This window comes from Dromaius novaehollandiae, chromosome 27 (genome assembly GCF_036370855.1).
Source record: "Dromaius novaehollandiae isolate bDroNov1 chromosome 27, bDroNov1.hap1, whole genome shotgun sequence".
In the NCBI taxonomy this organism is placed as follows: Eukaryota; Metazoa; Chordata; class Aves; order Casuariiformes; family Dromaiidae; genus Dromaius; species Dromaius novaehollandiae.
Genome location: NC_088124.1, coordinates 563,841 through 584,124, shown reverse-complemented (window position 1 = coordinate 584,124; position 20,284 = coordinate 563,841). Strand labels below are relative to the sequence as shown.

Sequence of the window (20,284 nt, the reverse complement as noted above, 5' to 3'; positions counted from 1 at the left end):
ACTGCAGCTTGTGGGGTTCAGATGTAACATTAGGAAAAGGGAATGTCACTTGAAGGGCAGTGCTGTGGTGCTACAGATGACCCAGAGAAAGTCTGTGATCAACCCCTGGCTTTGTGTTTCAAGAGAAAGCAAGAATGAGCAGAGGCATCAGTAAAGGTGGGGAGATGGCAAGATCAGAGCAAGGTGAGGAAGCAAGTTGGGTGTCTACAGGCTGTAGGGAAACAGGCACAGGTGTGGGACAACGTAGGACAGCCTGTGGTGGAGACAGCCGAGGGGACAGCCAAGGCTGAAAGCCTCCAACAGAGCTGAGGTCTTTGTCCTCTTGGCTATAGCTGTTGTTTCTGCACCAAGGCCTATGAGAAGATGCTGTTTCCTTCAAGCACTGTGGCCTTGCTGACTCCTTGCCCCCACGGAGCCCAGGAGGTGCCATGCCATTGTCCTGCACTCAATGTTACACATCCCCACCCTCACACTGCCCCAGGAAGAGCCCTGAGCAAAGTGTGAGGAAAAAGGATCACGCTACCCAGAGGCTGAGTATGGGGCTTGGCTGTTCTGCTTGATAAAACACATCAAGGTTTACTCAGCATCAGAGCCACCTGCACATTGCCTTTGCCTGCCTGCCATCGGTGCCTTCAGATTTCTGCTCTAATGAGCCCCTGGGGAGGTTTTGTGGGTAGTGGCCCTCAGTGGGACTCATTAATACTCCAAGAAACTTTAACGTTTTCTTCTGACTTGTCGCAGCCCAAAAGGAGTCGTTTAGGATGACCTCCCTCCCCTTGGGACCAACAACCAAGTTCATGATGCTCTTGGACTGAATTAAGGTGAAACGACACCAGCCAACCAGTTTTATGACTTATTAACACAAAAGATAAGGCATGTGGTTAAAATATGGTAATTCAATAGCGATTACTTCAACTAGATAGACAAGTCCCGTGCCACACGTTTCGAAGAGATCTCACCAACATTCATCAAAAAGAGAGAGAGAGAGGGAGAGAGAGAAAGAGATATCACCACCCATGGATCCAATGGCGTCCCGTTGATCCTCTTCCTTTGGGAGTCTCGGCAGTGGGGGCGTCCCGTTTTGTGGTAGGTGGGACCCCTACTTAGCTTTGGGTGGTACCATTTTTATACAGTCCAAGTCCCAAAATCTCCACCCGTTTCCAAGAAACCTCATGCATATGCATGGTGGACGTGATGCAGCATGGTCTGGTTCAGTGCAGGCTCAGTGTGTCCCAGGTGGTCGTAGCATCTCGGTCCTGTTTCCTCTAGAAACAGATGGCTTGCTTGTACAATGGGAAAAACACCATCTCAGTCCTGTTTCCGCTGGGAGCAGATGAAAATGGATGGCTTGCTTGTAGTTACGGTTTCCTGCAGAATTTGCAAAGTGTGCAGCAAGGTTCATATCTTATGTACCAAGAAATGTCTAGGGCAAAAGTTCACTTATCTGTCCTCCACATGCCTTTAACTTCTTGAGGGGTTTGTTCAGCCTCTTCTCAGTATCTGAGCTTCATGGACTCAGCACCAAATACACCAGAGAGGTCCTTAAAATGCAAAAAGCCCTAACAATCCATGTCACCCTTCATAATTTCTTTCAGTTCTTCAGAACGGAATTGGAGAATTGGAGAGGTTTCCAGAGAGTATTTACAAGAGGAAGATTTCAGTGAGCACCTAAAAAAAAAAAAAAAGAAAAGAAAAAAGAAAGGATTTCTGCTTGTTAAGTTTTCTTTATTTTTCAGCTTACAGAATAAGTGATATGCCCATTCTCCAACTGACACTGATCCAGAGTGTCTCCTAATGAATCCTGAGGTGTAAGAAAAGCAGAATTTTTGACACGAGACATGTATGGACAACCTTCCTCCTCACCTCCCCAACCCTGCCATTTCTCTCTTCAGCCACTGGGGACTAATATCACTCTTGTTAAAATCTAACCTTTTTCCACTCCAGTCTGTAGCTGAATGTTGCAGCTCCTAAGCACCAATTCCCACCTGCTTTCTTTAGACAACTAGCTGTGGACACAGGAGGATTTCTCTTCATTACAAACAAAAATAAAAAATGAAACAGTTTAATTAAACACTAGAAATACTCCTCAACCGTATGTTCATTAAGCCCAAAATGGCTCCACTGATGGCTGCTTTCCACAAGGAATAATCCCTCTTGAAATGTTTTAGGCAGATAGATAGGAAAGGATAGATAGAAACACAGCTATGGAGTTGGTTAAAGAGACAACTAGACTCCTGAAAGATGAGGCAAGGTTCAGACTCCCTGAAGCTCAGAGCAGCAACTGGAGAGCTGAGAGGCATCTGAATGGATACAAAGCAAGTGGAGAAGGAGAAGTGGAAAACTGTGGAAAATGCCTATGTCCAGATAGTCTGATGCAAAGGGAACTTTAGAAATGATCATTTTAATCAGGGCATGTGAAAACATGTGGGAGATTACTGAGATTACATCCACAGCATAATAGACAGAGCAGTAGTAATGCAAGTTGAGGGGGCCTATCAATATTTCTTCTCCTGCTATTCATACCCTTCCTCAAAATTTCCACTATTTCATCATGGGAAAACATTGACATTTGTATTAAAATTATTCAATCATTTTAGCTGAGGCAAGTGTGTCCATATTTTTTATTGAATATTGAAATATTGAAAAAATATTTCTTCACCTTTCTTCCTTCACCTTTTCAGGCAGAGCTCAGGTGTCTAACCACAAGCAGCCCTGGATGTCTTGCTTTGGGGCCTGGAGTAGTGTGCCATGTGTGGGTTGCAACAGAGATCCCCAAGGCAATGAGTCCTTTGGGAGGGAGAGAGCAGGACACCACCACCTCCTTCCATATTTCACTGGATTGAGGCGGTTAATTGGATGGTTAATTAAGGGCTGATCGGGAGCTACTACTGCATTACAAGCAAAGAGTTTCTAGGATACTGCCAGATTAGAAGAGGGTCCGTGCTGATTATGTTATTGGTAGTACTCCCAAAGAAGCCTCTGTTACCAGGAGAGAGAGGCAACTCCTACGCCTCTAGTCTAAGAAAACTTGGGACTGGACAGACCTCAGAAGTGTTACCCATTCTGAAAGATGACCCCCACCTTGAGGAGGTGAAAGTTGTGACCCATTACACTGGATCCCAGCCCCTGCAATGTACACAGGGAGACCAAATAGCCTAACCGATATGTGAGCAGATAGGGGTCCCCATTACCCAGGAAAAAGATTCCCTGTGGCCCGCCCAGCAGCCAGGCGGTTTCAAGTCTACAGGTCATAGTGTGTGGGTGCATGATCTGGCTAAACCTGAACAGCCAGAAGGGGAAATCATTGCTGATGGGCCAGGAGACACCCACCTGGTGTCAAAGGGGAACGTGTCCCAGTCTATGTCCCTTCTAGGAGACTCTCGCCCAGAGAACCGTGACCTGATGAATATGCCAAGCAGAACCATGACATTGCTGCTCTCCATCCTAACCCTGCACTCTGACTGGCACTGCGGTGAGCACGTCAAACCCAACATGCACAAGATAAAGAGCCTGCTTCAAATACTACACAATATGAAGTCCGAAGAATCAGCGTGGGACACCCCCTGGCAGTGACTTCCATCATGGCTGTCAAATTTGGGACTATAGGGAAAACGCATTATGCTCCTGGTCTTCTGGGCTGATTAGTTTTGTATGCATACCTGTTGTAATTTACTATGTACATATATATGTATATATTCACTACGATTTAGTTGTTTGTACACCTTAGCTGTTTAGTTAGGCTAATAGTGGAAAGGCTTGTCCATACGCTAGTGGCACCAACACCAGGCCTCTGTCAGTCGGGGTTGGAGTGTAGTGAGAACACCTGTGGAAGATCTGGTGAGGAATCAAGGACTGGCAGAGTACATGGCAGCAGCCCCAGCATGCAAAACTACACACTGACCAAATTCCCATGAGGGCCAGGCATGCATATTCCTTTTTGTCAGCAATGTCTAGCTGCTTCCCAGACAGTAGTTTCTCATGGTTAGCACAGCTGAAATAAGGAAATAGTTCTAGTAGATAAAACAGGGCCCTTGGAATACACAGGGAGGTCCCACCTGGGCATCTGACCTGTGTGTCCAACCTGCGCGTCTAGCAGCCTCCTGGCAGCGACCCCTCCTGGCAGCGACCCCCTCCTCCCGGTGCAGTCTGGAGTGTCAGTCAGTCCTTAATTAAATCTATCCTGTTTAACCCCTCATGAACTCAGAATGTCTTTCTCCGCCAGTATATGACACTCTCTTGCCCACCCTGCGGTCACAGTACGTTTGCTCTTTTCTGGCATATCATCCCTATCTGAAGCACTACAGATGAAGAAACCTTGATGAGGACTCCCTTCCCTGTGAGGCCCAGCCACTGCTAGGCACTCCTGATGTGCTACCTGTCACTGCCCTTTGGAGCCACTCTGTGGCAAGCAGAGGGGACAGGAGCCATGCTGGGGCCCCACACCGACAGGCAGAGGAGCAGGGGCATGCTGGAGAAGAGTTTTGGGTGACAAGACGGGAAGAGCATCCTTCCTCCTCATCTGGAGAGGCGAGCCGAGGGCAAGGGGGCAAGTGAGATGGAGGACTGCTGGACCAACACCATCAGCCCAGACCACAGTTCCTTGTTGCCAGCACTCCTGTGGCTCTGCACTGAGGGTAAGGGCTTTGGGAGCTCCTTCCTGAGGGGTTGCATAGAGACCGTTAGTTGCAAAAAGGCCTGTGGATCCCGGGCTGTGGGGGTGGCTGGACAGGGCTGGGGGCTGCTGCAAGAGCCCTGCTACAGGGTCCTGACTGGCTTGGGGGACAATGTGGCAGCCAGGACTCCTGCGTCCTGGGGCTGGGGCTGCCCTGAGCCCCAAGGCTCTCGTTGTGCCATCGCCTTGTGGGAGCTGGGGCAATCCATGGCCAGGTTTGCCTGGGATTGGGCCCCCCTTTGGGATCTGGCTCTGGGATGAAAAGGGTCCTGCATCCCAGAGGCTGGGGTGGCCTGTGGCTCCCATGGGGCTCTCAGGAACCTGCTGGAAATGCCCATGCAGGAAATGAAACTTTCACCTTGTAATCAGCCCAAAGCCTCTACATGTTTGGGAGAATCTCTGTTCTTTCGCCCTGGATCCTTTGATGCTACCAATGTGGCAGAGCATGTCTTGGGCTCAGAGATGCCATCTCCAGATGGCCACAGCCCCTGTCCTCCTGCAAACTGGTGTCAAACCTCCGCACCCAAAGGAAAAGATGCTTGGGAGAGCAGCTTGGAAACAGCTGGGGGTGCCACTGCCATCCCCTAAGTCCTGGCTGATCCCAAACATTTTTCTTTGAGCTGTGGTGGGCAGGGCTGGGCTGAGTCCAACACAGGCATCTAAACCAGGCCTCCTCCGGGCCCCACACCACCGGCAGGCCCAGTCTCCCATTGCTGCCCCATGCCCGCATGGGCTCCTCTGCCATCCGGAGCGACCTGCCGGGGCCCAGCCCAGCCCCACAGAGAGCAGCCCCTGGCCACTCCACAGCACAGCCCGGCCAGGTGCAGAGGGAGGGCTGCCGAGCCCCAGGGCTGCCATGGGGAGGGGGCTGGGGCTGAAGGGGCGAGAGGACGCTGCCCTGCCCTCCCCTGCCCTGCCCTGCCCTGCCCTGCCCTGGGGGCAGCTGGACACTGCCTGTGGGCTCTGGCGCCCCAGCCATGCCCAGGGGCCCCGTGCTGGCACCAGGGCCAGCACCAGCACAGACCTCGTGGCTGCTCCCCCACAGCCCGCATGCCCCGCATGGCGCAGGGCAGCCAGGAGCCCCACAGGGCACCTGCGGCAGAGCCCAGGTCCCTGCCGGGCAGCAGCTGGGACAAGCGGCCCCACGCTGCCCTGGCACATGGGGCCAGGGTGCCCCCAGGCCCTGCCACGCCTCGCAATGCCCCGCACTGCCGCCCACAACATGGCATCCCGGGCCAGGAGGGCTGCCCCGCGGGTCACTGGGGGCTACACTGTTGCCATGGCAACACTCCCAGTGCAGCCCTCCTGTTGACTGGCAAGAGGGGCTGTTGGCGGGGCTAGGTTTGACTGATGGCTCTGTCAGCCATTCAGAGCCAAGTATGGGGGCCCTCCCAGGGGGTGGGGGAGGAAGTGGCAGGGCCTGATGTGGAGGAGAGAAGAGAGAGAAGAGGGAGAGGGAGCGAGGGGAAGAGAGACGAAAGGGAAAAGGCGAGAAAGAGAAGTGAGAGAGGAGAGGGAGCCAAGCAGGGCAGAGGGAGCAGCCCCCGGGGCTGGTGGGGCTGTGGGCACATTCACATGCTGGTGGGTGCCCTCATGCGGGGGCGGTGGCAGCGGTGCTGGCCCGGGGCTGCTTTCCTGCAGGAGCCGCAGCAGGGGCTGGTGGGGCCATGACCATGGGACAAAGCGCCCTAGGACAGAGGGGGAGCTGCCCTGCTCAGCCAGACGTGCCAGCCTGCCCCCGAGCAGCTTCTCTGGGGCGGCTGGGTGGGGTTTTGGGTGCAGGAAACTTTGGCCCTGTTGTGGGTCTGAGACCCGTTGTCAAGTGTTTCCCTGAACTGCTGCTGCCACCGCAGCCCCCAGGTGCTGCTCAGAGCTGCGTTTGGGAGCTCCTGGGCAAAGTCTGAGCAGGCTGCTGGTGTCCTTGTGAGGTGCCCTTCCCAATGGTGTCTGTTGTTCTGAAAATGGCATTTCAGAGTGTGTCTGAGAGAGGCCGTCCCCGCATGTCCTGCCGTGCTCTAGCCGTTGTTTTTGCTCCGGGCCTCTTGCTTCGCCCCGAGACCTGTGACCCTGGAAGCAGCCGGAAGGGTGTTTCCAGAACACCTCTGTAACTGTGAGCTGTTTTGCGTTTCACATGCCCTGTAGAGTTCATGAGTGGCCAGTCCTCCCACTTGCTGCTATTTCCATACTCACTGGTCAGGGTGAAGAGTTGCTGAATTGCTCTGCTGGTTTCACCAACTGAAATGCCCTGGCCCAACTCATTCCCTGTGTCTCAAATTGTCAGGGCATAAAATAGGAGAATGCTTGTCCCTGCTGTGTAGAGGATTTGCTGTGTTTGTTCAGCACTGGGGAAGGAACTAGACTTCGGAGTTGCGGGAAGGCTTCTCGCTCTGCCTGGGACATGAGGCCCAGCTATCTTCAGCTTCTTAATTGCTCATCCCGTGGAATCATCCTTTTTGAAAATGTTGCCAATACAATCGGCAATACAATTTCCATTGCAGGCCTTTTTCCAATTCCTAAGTTTAATGTGCTGCGTGTAGAGACTACCTAGGCAAAAGCTAATCTTCTGAGGTAGTAACTGATACGTAATGGGTATTTTGCTGCACTATGAGAACTGTGAAGCCATGAAGTGAATTAGGGAGGCCGTTCAGTAGCTGGCTCTGCCTTGGGGAGGGCAGGGGAAGCTGCAGGTGGCAACAGCCACATGGTCAGGGTGTGGGTGGTGAGGTCACCACTGTCTATGAGAGCTATGTCAGAAAATCACTAGTGTCAAGGCAATTCTTTGTAAGTAGCTGATAGGCCAGCAGGAGGCACATGGCTCGGCTGTTGATGACAAAGTCATTTCTGCCTGAGTACCTGCTAGGCCAGCAGGAGGAAGAAGGCTTGGCTGCTGATTGAGTGAGGTCACTTCTGAGCAATGACCTGATTGGATAGCAGCAGACATGTGGCTGGAAAGGTGATTGTGAGGTCATTTCTACCTGAGAGGTTGATAGGGCAAGAGCAGGTCCACGGCTGGGATTTGTGTTTTTGAGATCGTTTCTGCCTGAGCAGCTGATAAGCCAAGATTTGGCTCATGGCTGGGGAACTTATAGTGAGGGATCTTCTGTCTTAGAGGCTTGCAGGCCAGTGACAGAGACATGGCTGTGAAGGTGACTGGGAGGTCACCTCTTTCTGAGTCCCTGGTAGGTCAGCAGCAGGCAGTCAGGCACAGGCATTGAGTGTGAGGTCTCTTTTGTCAGAGTTCCTGATAGGCCAGCAGTAGTTCATGGCTGGGGAAGTCATTCTGAGGAAACTTCTGTCTCTGAAGCCCATAGGCCAGCAGCAAGCATGTGGTGGGGGTATGCACTTGCGAGGTCTCTTGGTGTGGGGGTAGCAGTGTGTTACAGTGCAGGGTACCCTGTGGTGGGGCCAGGTGGTGGCCCCAGTGTTTTGCTGCTGAGCGTGGGAGGAGGTGGCTGGAGAGAGCAGTTCTCTGCTCCCAGAGCCCAGCCTGCCACCCTGATGTCCTTCTGGGAGACCTGGGTGAGGACTGTTGGTGACCGTGTTCCCTCCTTGGAGCATCCTGGTGCGAGCCAGGGATGCTCACAGTTTGGTGGTTTCTGTCTGCTGAGGTGCAGGCTTTCAGTTTGTGAAGGTCTTGATGCTTCCGTGAGTCTTTGGGATTTTACTGACTCTGCTGGAGAAAGTTCTCTTCTCACTGCCTCAAGGCTTTCTGTTGAACCTCACTGCATCTTTGCATCTCAGACCCTAATCGATTCCAATCCATCCAAGAGACGGGTAATTAATCAAAGCAGTCAGAGCCACTTCTCCACTTGGTGCCTACCCAGACCCTTGCAGACAAGGGAGATGCCACCTCACAGGAAGTCGGGCCTTTCAGGGCGATAGGTGTTTCTGAGACACCTGTCCTTGGTCAGTGGTGGAGGCAGCATCTCCAAAGCCGCTGGTCCCTTTGGAAAGAGTCTCAGAATAGCAGATTCCTTGAGCCTGCAGTGGGGGAGACATCTGGAGGTAGGGATCCAACACCCTGCTCAAGGCAGGTTCCAGTGGAGGAGGTATCTTGGGACCTTTGCCAGTGTAGTTTTGATTATCTGCAAGGATGGAGATTTGAGAACCTCTCTGGATCCCTGTGCCACAGTTCAGCCACCCTCATGGAATTCTTCTAAGAAGAATTTCCCATTGTCCAATTTGTCCCTGTTGCCTCTTCGGCTATTAGTGTGCACCTCCAAGAAAATCGGGCTCTGTCTTCCCTGTGCCCTCCGTAAGGCCGTGACCATGGGACAAAGCACCCTAGGACAGAGGGGGAGCTGCCCTGCTCAGCCAGACGTGCCGGCCTGCCCCCAAGCAGCTTGTCCGGGGCGGCTGGGTGGGGTTTTGGGTGCAGGAAACTTTGGCCCTGTTGTGGGTCTGAGACCCGTTGTCAAGTGTTTCCCTGAACTGCTGCTGCCACCGCAGCCCCCAGGTGCTGCTCAGAGCTGCGTTTGGGAGCTCCTGGGTAAAGTCTGAGCAGGCTGCTGGTGTCCTTGTGAGGTGCCCTTCCCAATGGTGTCTGTTGTTCTGAAAATGGCATTTCAGAGTGTGTCTGAGAGAGGCCGTCCCTGCATGTCCTGCCGTGCTCTAGCCGTTGTGTTTGCTGCAGGCCTCTTGCTTCGCCCCAAGACCTGTGACCCTGGAAGCAGCCGGAAGGGTGTTTCCAGAACACACACTTTCAAAGCATCCGATGAGAAACACATCTAGTTAAGATTTTTCTTTACGTATTCATGAAAAAATAATCAGCATGAGAGTGACCTGTTTCATCTTTTAAGCACTATTCCTTAATGCCAATTCTCAGAAGTTGAGCAAGTGACGGATGTACTCTAACTGAAGTCTGCTGATTAAAATTAGCGTAGCTGCCTTCCAAAAGCTGCCTTCCTCTGACCAGAGGGGTCAGAGATGGGCATGTTGGGGTACCCACAGGGTGCCTGGGGTGGTGGGGGGACCCTGATGTGGGTCTGCAGGCTCCCCAGAAGAGTTGTGGGGGAACCAGGTGGTTTGGGTAATCTAGCTGGCTGTCCAGAGACATGTGTGACAGGGACCCTGAGGGGGTGGGGGGATTGCGTGGTTTGGGGACGCCCAGTCTCAGCCAGGGCCCTGGGCCTAGAGCCCACACTGGTCTGCTGGGGGTCCTCCAGCTCCCCCCACTGAGATGCTTCCACTGCCTCTTGTCTCCCAGACAGAGCTGACTGAGGTGAAGGCAGAGGGAGACGCAGCCCGGAAGGCGCTCCATCAGGTCTGTAAGCCCCATGAAAATATCGCTTAGGTGGGCAGAGCTGCTGAGTGTGGTGCCAGCCCCCAAGGATGCCTGTGTCCATGCCTCCCTGGCCCCGGCTGGCCTCGCAGTGCCCTGGAGACTGACTGGGGATCGCCAGTCCCACCTCGGCTCTTTGCAACGTGCCCCGGTTGCTTTGCAGGAGAAGCAGTCAGCAGCCAAGCTGGCAGAGGCCCTGCAGGAGCAGGCTGAGATGGAGAAGGTAGTAGGCATAGGAAGCAAGGCGGGACAAGGTCTTTGTGTGGGGAAAGCCCCCTCACAGTGCGCTTGGCGTGGACTACTGAGCAGGGCCCTTCCTTTGTCCAGATGCTGAGGAAAGAACACAAGTGCCTCTGGGAGAGACGCGAGGGCCTCCAAGGGCAGACAGTGGGGTGAGTGGTGACAGGCCCCCATGCCCAACCTGTGGGGGCAGGGCTCTGTGCAGCTCCCAGGTCTCTGTGTCCCCAGTCCCAGCTTGGGAAGGGCTGTGCCAATCCTGGACAACAGAGCCCCTGATCTAATCCTCCTCTGATGACATCTAAGCTGCTCCCAACCCCACTAGAATGCCTCTGGAGCACTCCCAACAGCCTCCGTGTGGCTTCAGACCTTCCCTAAACAGCGGTCAACCACTTGCGCAAGCTCTAAAATCCTCTGAGGAGTGCTGAACAGCTCTGGACAGCCCTAAGGGGCTCTACAACAGCTTTCAGCCTCCCTTCAAGTCCTCCAAACCTTCTCGGAAGGGCCCAGTGCCTTTTCCAAAGCACCTGGTGAAAAGAAAAAAAAAACAAACAAACAACCCAAACCCTGGCTGGCTCTTTGAAGCAGCTCTGAACAACTCGGAGGAGCTATAAGCCTCTCCTAAATGCCCTCCAAGCCTGAAGTGAGAAGGGAGTAGAGGGAAGGGTATTTTTGATGCTGGGAGCCTGGGGTGCCTTGCCTCAGCCCAGGCAGAGGCTGTCCAGCACCCTGGGTCCCTGTTCCCCATCTGGTGGTCCCAATGCCGGCCGAGCTCGCTCCTCACACCCCAACTGCCTGTGGTGCCCACAACAGGTGGAAGACGGAGCAGGCGGCCAGGCTGTCCACGTCATTTATGCGGGAGATGGTGGCTGTGAAGTTGGTAGGACGGACAAGCCCGACGTGGGCCTTGGGGAAGAAAGGGTGTGCAGGGCACCCGTTGGCTTTGGGGGCACTGGTCTCAGTGGGGATGAGGGTGGGGGTCTGAGCCCCCAAGGCCCAGCAGTCTTGCCCACACCAACACATGTCCTGCTGTGCCTTGACCTGCAGGAGGAGCAGCTGGTGGCAAAGAGGCATGGGATCACTTTTTGGCTGCAGTGAGTTGCCGCGTGGGACTTGGTGTGCCAGGGCTCATTTGCGGGGGGTGGGATGCCCAGGCTAGTGGTCCCAAGGCATCCATCAGCTTCTCACTTCTCAACACTGACATTTCTCAGGATCCCTTCTCCCTGGGTTGCGGAGGTGGTGGTTGTTTCTGGGCTCAGTAGGGAGATAAAGAGCAGAGGCAAGATGCTTGGGCCCTTAACGTGAGGCCCAGGAACGGGGCAGGGGAGTGGTGTGCCCAGCATGGTGCAGGGTGCCAGTTGCTGGCCTGGTGGCATCTGCAGATGATGTCTGGAAACAGATGAGACAGATTTCTCACATCCGCTGTCTTAACCCTCTCCTGGCCTGCAGGAAGCTGTTTGTGTTCCTTGCCTGCCTGCAGCTCGCGTTGCTCTGCCTGGTCCTGCTCAAGAGGGACAGCATCAGCTGGGACCTGCCCTGCAGGCTGGCACCCACCTTTGGGAGCTGCCCAGCATGGCCCCCACCCTTCTGATACCCCTGGCCTTGCACTGTGTGGGGTAGAGAGTGACAGGGACACTGGGCGCCGTGCAGACGGGCAAATGTCCAACCGTACAGCACCACCCTTCTCCCGGGGCACCGCTGCACACATCTGGAATGGCATGTGCAGGCACACTCCACAGCCAGCTGTGACTACACCTTGCTGTGGAGGATGTTTGCCTGCCAAATATGTGCCACCAAGCTCACCCTGCCTTTAACAATATAAAGCACAACTGAGAACCCTGACACCTCAATCTGTGATTTTTCCTTGGAAAGAGACTGACTTGGTCGTGAAATTTCAGCTGACTGATGTAGGACTGACGGGGGGTGCCAGTGGGATGCTGTGATTGTCCAAACTCCATTTTTCATCTGTAGCTTAAAAGCTGCCATTACATCTTAACATGTCTCGCAATGGATTGACCTGCCTCTAGCAAAGACATAGCCTGGCCAGGAAACACTGTAACACCCTGCTCTGCTCTTACTGGGAAACAAAATGTGAGCTGGAGTTAACTGGAAGTGGGCTGAACCAGCGATATTTTATTCAGTGACTTGCAGCTCTTCCTGTCCTATGCATTAATCTACCTCAAACACTCCCTGCTTCAGAGCTTTTCCAAAAGGAAGGTATTCATTCACAACTTCTAGCTTTGAAACCAGACTTCAGAGAGGAGATGATGCCTCATAAATGCAGTGTGTAAAGTTGAGTGCACTATTTTTTGCTGCAGAGAAATGAAAAATGGAAAGGCAAAATCTGTTAATAATTCAGTATACTGAACCCCACGGAAAGGGCAGAGGCCCTCAGGGCCTTCTCTGCCTGAGGTTTTCCTGGTCAACTTTTCCCTCAGGAGGCATAGGGAGAGCTGAGGGCGGTGAGAGTGTGTGCTATCTCCTGTCCTAGTCATCCCCCCCTCCCCCATCCCCATTAATTTTCTGTGGGATTTCAGCAAAAAGAGGTGTAGAGAGAGAGGGATGGAGGGAGGAGTTAGCGATGGGAGGAAGAGAGAAACTGCAGAAAGGGCCTGGGTGAGACTGGGGCCAGAGGGGAGCGTTTGGAAGAAACACTGCTGCTAGAGCTACGGACGGCACTGAAGAGTGAGGCTGTGGGGCAGGAGAGATGCCAGGAGGAGCAGAGGCCGGGATCATCTCATCTCTGTTTCCAGCTGTGAGTCCTAAAGGGTCATGAGGGGATGCCTCTGAAGGGACAGTGTGGGGGTCACCATCTCCACAGGGACACTGTGCTCATCTGGGGCATGTCAGTAGTGCCTTAACAGAGCAGTAGCGCTGTGTTGTGGGGTCAGCTCTGCACTAGCATGAGGCCAAGGGCTGCATGATCACATCAGGGGTCATGTCTTTTTCCCCGGTGTCCCTGTACACTGTTTCTGTGTAGGTCTGCATTGCACAGCTTTGTTGTTTTGGTTTCTTGGCCTGTGCATAATGTTAAAGACTGAAGCAAGGAAGGCATTCAGTACCTCGGCCTTTTCTGTATTCTCTGTCCTGAAGGCCCCTTCCCCATTCAGCAGCAGGCCCACCTTTCCCCCTACTTTTCCTTTTGTTACCGATGTATTTAAAGAAGCCCTTCTTGTTCTCCTTGACATCCCTTGCCAGATGAAACTCCCCAGGTCTGTGAGCCACATGAAAATATCGCTTAGGTGGCCACAGCTGCTGGGCATGGCGCCAGCCCCAGAGGATGCCGGTGTCCCTGCCCCCACTGTGGCCAAACCTCTGCGGTGCCCACAACAGGTGGAAGACGGAGCAGGTGGCCAGACTGTCCGCATCGCTTATGCAGGAGGTGGTGGCTCTGAAGTTGGGAGGCCAGACAAGCTCTCAGTGGGGATGAGGGGCCAGGGGGAGGCCCTCCCTGGGGGCTCTCTGGCTGTGGGCAGCAGCTCTGTTGGAAGACCCTTGGGCAGGCAGCCAGAGGGGCTGTGCCACACAGTGAGGCGTGTTCTCCGCTGACATGCAAGTTGGTACCAGTAGCAGCCCCAGTGGCTGAGAGGGAGCCAGGGAGCGACAGGGGCATGAGCAGCACAGGGTGCCGAGAGTTCTGCCTGGGAAAGGCAGCAGGAGTGGTGTGCAGCACAGTCCTCTGCGATGTGCTCCCTGCATGTTCTTTTCCCCACTGACTGTTCAAGAGTCCGAGCATCTCCCTCACTTCTCCTGCTGACTGTGACTTCTCAGCATCAGCCTCCCAGCTAATGCCCTCGCTCCTGACGCCCATTGCTCCAGCTTGCACGGCACAAGCTTCACACGCATGCGTCTCTTCCAGGATCCTCTACAGGAAGGGAGCTTTGGAGCCAACGGAGGGCTTGGCTTTCTGGAAAACTGTTGGCCCACGGACGGGAAGGTGTCTCACAGGCTTCCTGGCCTTGGTTCAGGTAGGGGTTCCAACACAGGAGTGTAAGGTCTCGATGTGAGTGCTGAGGGGTAACACAGAGGCTTCTGAATGCCTTCTGGTGGGCCCTGAGCATCTTGCTCAGAGCCTCGGAGAACAGACAGGAGGAGATTACATGGCAGGTCCTCTTCAAAGTGTGCTTCTGCCTCTGAAGGCATGACCATTCCAGGGATGCAGACAGGTGGGAGCTTCATTCTTGGCTCACTCCTCTCTAATTTTCTAGCAGGAATTCTCTTTCCTCTTGGCCTTAGGAAGCCCAGCCTTGGATAGCTCTCATCCCCATCTCTTGGGCTGGGCTGCTTTGCGACCTGCCTCCCACAATTCACTCCTGAAGCAACAGCAGTCAGAGGTTGACCGCATTGATCTAACAGCAACTCCACTAGCCCACTCTCCATGGTGCTTTCTTCTGAAGTGTCCTTGAAGGATCTTGCCTTTGCATTCATGTCTTTTTCTAACTTCTGCTGCTGCTGCTTCAGGGTTTCCAGAGCATCATGGACAACAATTGCAGCATACACATTTCCTTCTGAATGGACTTGCTGAACTTGGGACATTGCATTTTGGATGCTACGCCTTGCAAGCGTGCTACTCTCTCGTGATACGGCAGCAACATTGTGGAATGGTTGCAACACGGGCAACCTTGTGGCTTCTGCTGTCCAGTGTTTGGATGCTCTACATGATGCTTCTACTTCCTTCATCGCTCGGGTTGAGAAAGGTGTCCGGCATGCCTGCAGTTGTCTCTTAGAAATAGTCTCAAGGGGCAGCTTCAGGATTTCAGCAAATTGACAGTGCAAGTGATGTTCAAATTGCAAAGCTACAAACGATTCCAAGGTGGATCCAACCCTCTCAACAGCATCTTTGGCGATTTTGTCAAGAGAAGCCAGAGAAGTTGCTGTTATAGCCTGGTAATTCAGCTGCCCTCAGCCTGCTTTCTTCCAGTTTGCCAGCTCACCTGGCTCGTGCGGCTACGTACGGCTCCCTCTGCCCGGCCGACAGCCTGGGCTCAGAGGCATCTGATGCACTGCATACCAAATGCTTCCCTAAGGCATCAATAACGGTTGCTACAATCTCTCTAGCCACCAGTCCAATTTCCTCCTGGAGATCTGGAGATGTCGTCTCAGAAGGCTCTGCCCTTCTAGCACTAGCAAGCAACCTTCCACTGATTGCCAGTGGAGCCCTCCTTAAAACATGGACCAACCAATCCAGCTCTTTCACCCTCTCCAGCACTTCCTCCAGCATGCTCTCAGACACCTCTTCCAGCTCCTGGGCTTCTGTCCTTGTAGTCCCTATCAGCGTAGTCCGGATTTCACTATGCAGCTCTTCACGTAAAGACTTCTGTATCAGAAACCAGGAGGAACTGATGAGTGAATGGCAAACAAAATGGATAGAGGAGATGGAGGAGGTTGTGTTATTGTGCTGGACACTTTGCTCTGGACTCCTCTCCCATCATGGGTGCTGCCTGCTCTCACGACACCTCTGCCTCTTATTGCAGGCTCGTTTGCACCTCTCCCAGTACTGATGTGAAGAATGCTAGTTGTGAGACCAAGAAAAAAAAAAATCCTTGTTCCTGGAGCACCCAGCTGTTGTCGTGCTTTCTGAGAGGCCATTCCACCTGATGGAGCCAGGCAGCATTGAATGTGTTCCGCTAATGAGAATCGGGCAACAGCAGGCTCTCCTCTAAGCTAATCTTTGATCTCCTGCAGCAGGAAGGTAACCCATGAATGGCTAAGCACTGGCACTATCGCCTTCAGGGATGCTCCATGTTTGGCTGCTCACCACACGAGAAAGCAGCAACAGGGACCCTGGGAATACTTAGTGCAGCTAATGGATTTATGCTAAGCATGGGAGTCCGTGAGCACAAGAGCCCACGAAGAGTACCCGGCACACCTGGTCTCGCTCAGCCTGCTGGAGGAGGCGTTTCTCTTCTTTAAGGGCCTCAAGCTTCTCCATCCTCTGCACAGTCATGGCAAGAAACCTTTAAAGACAAATAAAGATGGCTGAAACAGAGCACCTGGAGCTGTCTTGCCCAGAGCTTTTTCTGCTTAGCCACTGCCATCATCCTGCTCCAGAGTTCTTGGCTCAAGTGCCCCAAACAGCTTCCAGCTGGCTTTGCCAGGCTCCAAACACAGACTGCGCCACTGTAGGCACAATTAGCATCTGGTCACGCAGGAATCTGGTGGTGTTTCCTGGAAGACAAGGCTCCAGCCAGCACCTCGCTGACAGGCCACAGGCCCGCTCCTACAGCAAGCCTTGCTTGTCCTGTCTCTGACCTGTGCCTCATCTCCCTCTCAGCATCTCTCAAACTCTCTCTTTGCTCCCGCAGCAGCCACTCTCAGAGGTGAGAAATGTCCATCCCCTCTGGCGGTTCGGGGACATCCTTTAATTTTGCCAGCAGTCATCGAAGCACCTTCTGAAAGTTGACACCAGGTTTTAGCTCGCCTTTGCCACGAAATGCTCTCACACCGCTGCATGCTGAGGCTTCATGCTGGCCCAGAGCAGTGCTCCGCTTCAGCCATACACCCGGGGCAGAAGAGAAGGGCTTCCCTCGGCACTCTGGGCACTCAGGGACGACTTTCCTGCCTGTCCCCACCCCACCCCATCCCTAGCATCCTGCACTATCGCAGCTCGGACCAGGTAGTCGTTTCTACAGCTGAACGCCCGGCCTGCCAGCACAGGCCTCGCTGCTTCTTCAGTTCATGCCGTGCTGAGATAAAATAAGTGAAGCCCCAGCCCTCTGCACCATGAAGCAGGCCTATGAACACTGCACTTTACTTACTTGTTCTCGCTGGCACATTTTGTCAGCCTCTGTTTTGAGTGTCATCAGATACTGCCTGTATTCGTTGAACTCCCACAGAGTGCAAACCACCTGTGGAGAGACAAGGGGAGAAATCACCAAGACTTGTCACGCTAACTATGTGGCTTGCCTTCCCAGAAACAGCAATAACCCAGCAAGAGCTGCTCCCCTGCACACCCTGCCCTCCCCAGCAGCTGGGGCCTTTGCTCCCACCCACCCAGGGGGAGCAGTGCTCCTCACTCTGCTGCCAGGCCACCCACCAGCTGCTATGCCAGTGCTCAAAGAGCACGGCACAGCCTTGGAAGAGCAGGTGTGGGAATTCCCAGAGCGGGTCTGCCTGAGGGCAGAGTGAGAAAAACACTCTGATGTCCAACCTACTTTGCCATCGCTGGTGAAGTAACCTCCTCTCTTTAGTGTCTGGAGGTTATCTTTGCATTTGTAGTAGGCCCATGACTGCAGGTCGTGCAGACTGTTGTACTCGGTGCTCAGCAAGTGACAGTGTGGATCTCCCAAAGCAAAATAACCGGATGGCTGGTGAAGTGTTAAATGTATCGTCCACAGCATGAGCAGGGTAGGAAGGAATCAGGAAAGACACAAAGACACTTCTGAGCTTCCTCAGCCCATAGGGTGGCTTTTTCAGGCCTCTGAGCTTTAGAGTAATTCCTGGCTCAGCACTTAGCTCAGCTCCCTATTTTACCCAAAGGAAAGATTTCTCTGCTTGAGAGACTCTTCAGCTGAGGAAAAGCCCAGGGCCTACAGCTTCAGTCTTGTGGTTATCTCCCATCTCTTTGCTAGCTCTCTCAGTGTGTGTGGGCAGGGAGATGATGAACAAGAAGGGACTTTTCCTTCCCCTTTCTACTGCTTTTACCTTTTCCCCCAGCTTGGTCTGGCAGAAGACAGGGTGGGAGCCAGGCAACAAAGGGATTTTGACCCCGAGCGGGATGTCCAGCAGCTCAGTACATCTTACTACACCTGCTGTCTTCTGCACTCAAGCTAGAAAGACAGAGACGCTCATGGGCATTCAGGCCACCATCTCAATAGCCTTCTTGCACAGCTGTAGAGAGAGAAAAGCAATTTAGCATGAATGAGCATCAGCAGGGAGAGGGATTTGAACCTAGGACACAGAAGAAAGAAATAAAGGAACCACAAGACTGATTCCGGAGGACAAGATAAGGAAGTAGAAGAGCCAGACAGCTACGCAGAAGTAAGTAACCACAAAGACTGGTTCCAAGGGACAAGATAAGGGAGTAAAAGAGCCACCAACAACTATGCAGAAGCGAGATAAGAAGTAAAGAACACACCTGGAAACTACGGAAAGGACCAGCCAGGAGCTGGAAGACCCTGAACTCTAATACCATGATTGGTTCAGAACTATGGGGTGGATACTAGACTGGAAGGGTATAATTACCCAGGGATTTGTTCAAATGGGGTCCCTCTTCAGAGGCACCCAGCTCGAGATGTAATTACTGCATGTGTGTCACTAAAATTTATTTCACTCTGATTTGGCTTCAGACTTCTGCCTGAGCGGGAACCTAGGGTTGGACCCTGTTACGGTGGCTGGCGAGCCTAATTTTCCATAACAGCAGCACTTACCAGAAATGCTCTTTGAACACTCCAAACAGGGAGAGCGCAAAGAGCAGCCTATTCAAAAGCAGCTCTCTGCTACGTCACCTCCTTCCCTGCAACTCCAAACCCTGTAAACCAAACCTGACGTCCTTTCACACCACCCCTCCTGCCTGCTGAGCTGGAATCCAGGATGGGCAGGCAGACAGGACTCCCTGAGCGCCTCCACTGGCCTCACCCTATTTCTCTCACTCTTGGTTTCCTCCACACACACTGGATGCCCCAGAGAAGGCCCGCACGGCCGCCACCTCCCAAGCTAAGCCCTCTCCATCTGCCCGCTACGCACCTCACCCCTATTCTCCTTTGCGCTCAGCACTCCATCTATATTTCGGGCGCCAGCAGCAAGATAGTACTCCATGGCTCCTTTCGAGAGTCCTCCTGGAGCTGCGACCCTCCGCTGGCACCTCTCGCTCCAGCAGCACCCAGCTCTGGCGGCCCCAGCCGGTCTCCCAGCCAGCAGTGCCACCAGAACAATTGTGCAGTGCTGCCTTGCCGCTTTCCTGCGCCACCGCCCGGCCGCTGCCAGGCCAAGCGCCGCGGCGGTGGGGAGCATGCGCGGGGCCCCGCGGCATGCTGGGAGCTGTAGTCCCGCCGCGCCGCGGCGGTGGGGAGCATGCGCGGGGCCCCGCGGCATGCTGGGAGCTGCAGTCCCGCCGCGCCGCGGCGGTGGGGAGCATGCGCGGGGCCCCGCGGCATGCTGGGAGCTGCAGTCCCGGCGCGCGGCGGCGGGGCGCGGCTGGTGGCCGGGCGGGGGGAGCACTCCCTTCCCCGCACTGCGGGGCCACCGGCGGCATGGAGCAGTGTGGGCGAGGCCGTGCAGGGCAAGGGCCCTTTCGCAGTGCTTCGCGTGCCTAGGGGAGGCCCTGTGACAGTGGAGGGGCTGCAAGGACACGCAGGCCTCAGGGGACCTGCCAGGTTTGGCTCCACAGCAGGCAGGGGAGCCAGCCTGGGCGTTTTGGGGCGCTGCCCGCATCCCACTGCCTCCTGCGCAAGGAGGTGAATCCACCAGGAATGTCTCCAAGTGGTGCCAAAGTCTGTGAAAAACTCAAAGAGGACATGGGAGAAATCCCCTAGGCGGCTGAGGCTGCCTAGGGAACTGTATCGGAAATACCCAGTTTGGGTATGGATGTAGCAGAGCTGGGGCCAGTGTGGAAAAAGTAATTGGGGGCAGGGTATTTACTGGGTGTGGGGGGCAGGTTGGGATTGGGTGGAGGTGGGCAGAGACACGGGCCAGGAAAGGGAGGGCCAAGGATCCCCCTCCCGCTCCCCTCTGGTTCAGGGCTTACCGGCCCGGGGAGCCTCTTGTGCTGCGTGTCTGTCTCTGTGTCCCGGGAAGGAGCAGGGACGTTTCTCATCCCAGAGCTGGCTGGCTGTGATGTGGCCTCAGCAGCGGGCTGTGCTGCGGGAGCTGGCAGGGTCCCTCCACCTGCTGGCACGCTGGGCCCCTCCGTCCACCTGCCATCTGCTCCCCACGCTGACCCAGGAGGCAGAGGGCTCTGGGCAGATGGGGCGGGGGGAGCATGTCTGGGTTGCATCTGTCCGGGATCCTGCCAGACTCCCACAGTCAGGGCTTGCAGCCCTGGGGAGGTGACATACTGCCCTGTCCTGAGAGCTCCCCAAAGCAAGCCCCATAGGCTGCAGCCTGTGCCCGTGCCCCTGCCCAGCGTGAGGAGGAGGCAGAAAGGCACTTCAGAC

The 20,284-nt window shown here is 54.4% G+C and overlaps 1 long non-coding RNA gene across 2 annotated transcripts; it reads right to left on the bottom strand.

Annotated features, from left to right (window-relative positions):
* Window positions 1-826: 826 nt before the first annotated feature.
* On the bottom strand, window positions 827-19,136 carry LOC135323754 (uncharacterized). Of its 2 annotated transcripts, none has more exons than XR_010385276.1 (4): window positions 18,876-19,136; window positions 17,835-18,020; window positions 16,949-17,038; window positions 827-1,668 (listed from the first exon to the last, which is right to left on the bottom strand). It is a non-coding gene; the product is annotated as an uncharacterized LOC135323754 (long non-coding RNA). The 2 variants fall into 2 exon arrangements; XR_010385275.1 differs by lacking the exon at window positions 827-1,668 and adding an exon at window positions 16,060-16,147.
* Between the last annotated feature and the right edge of the window lie 1,148 nt (window positions 19,137-20,284).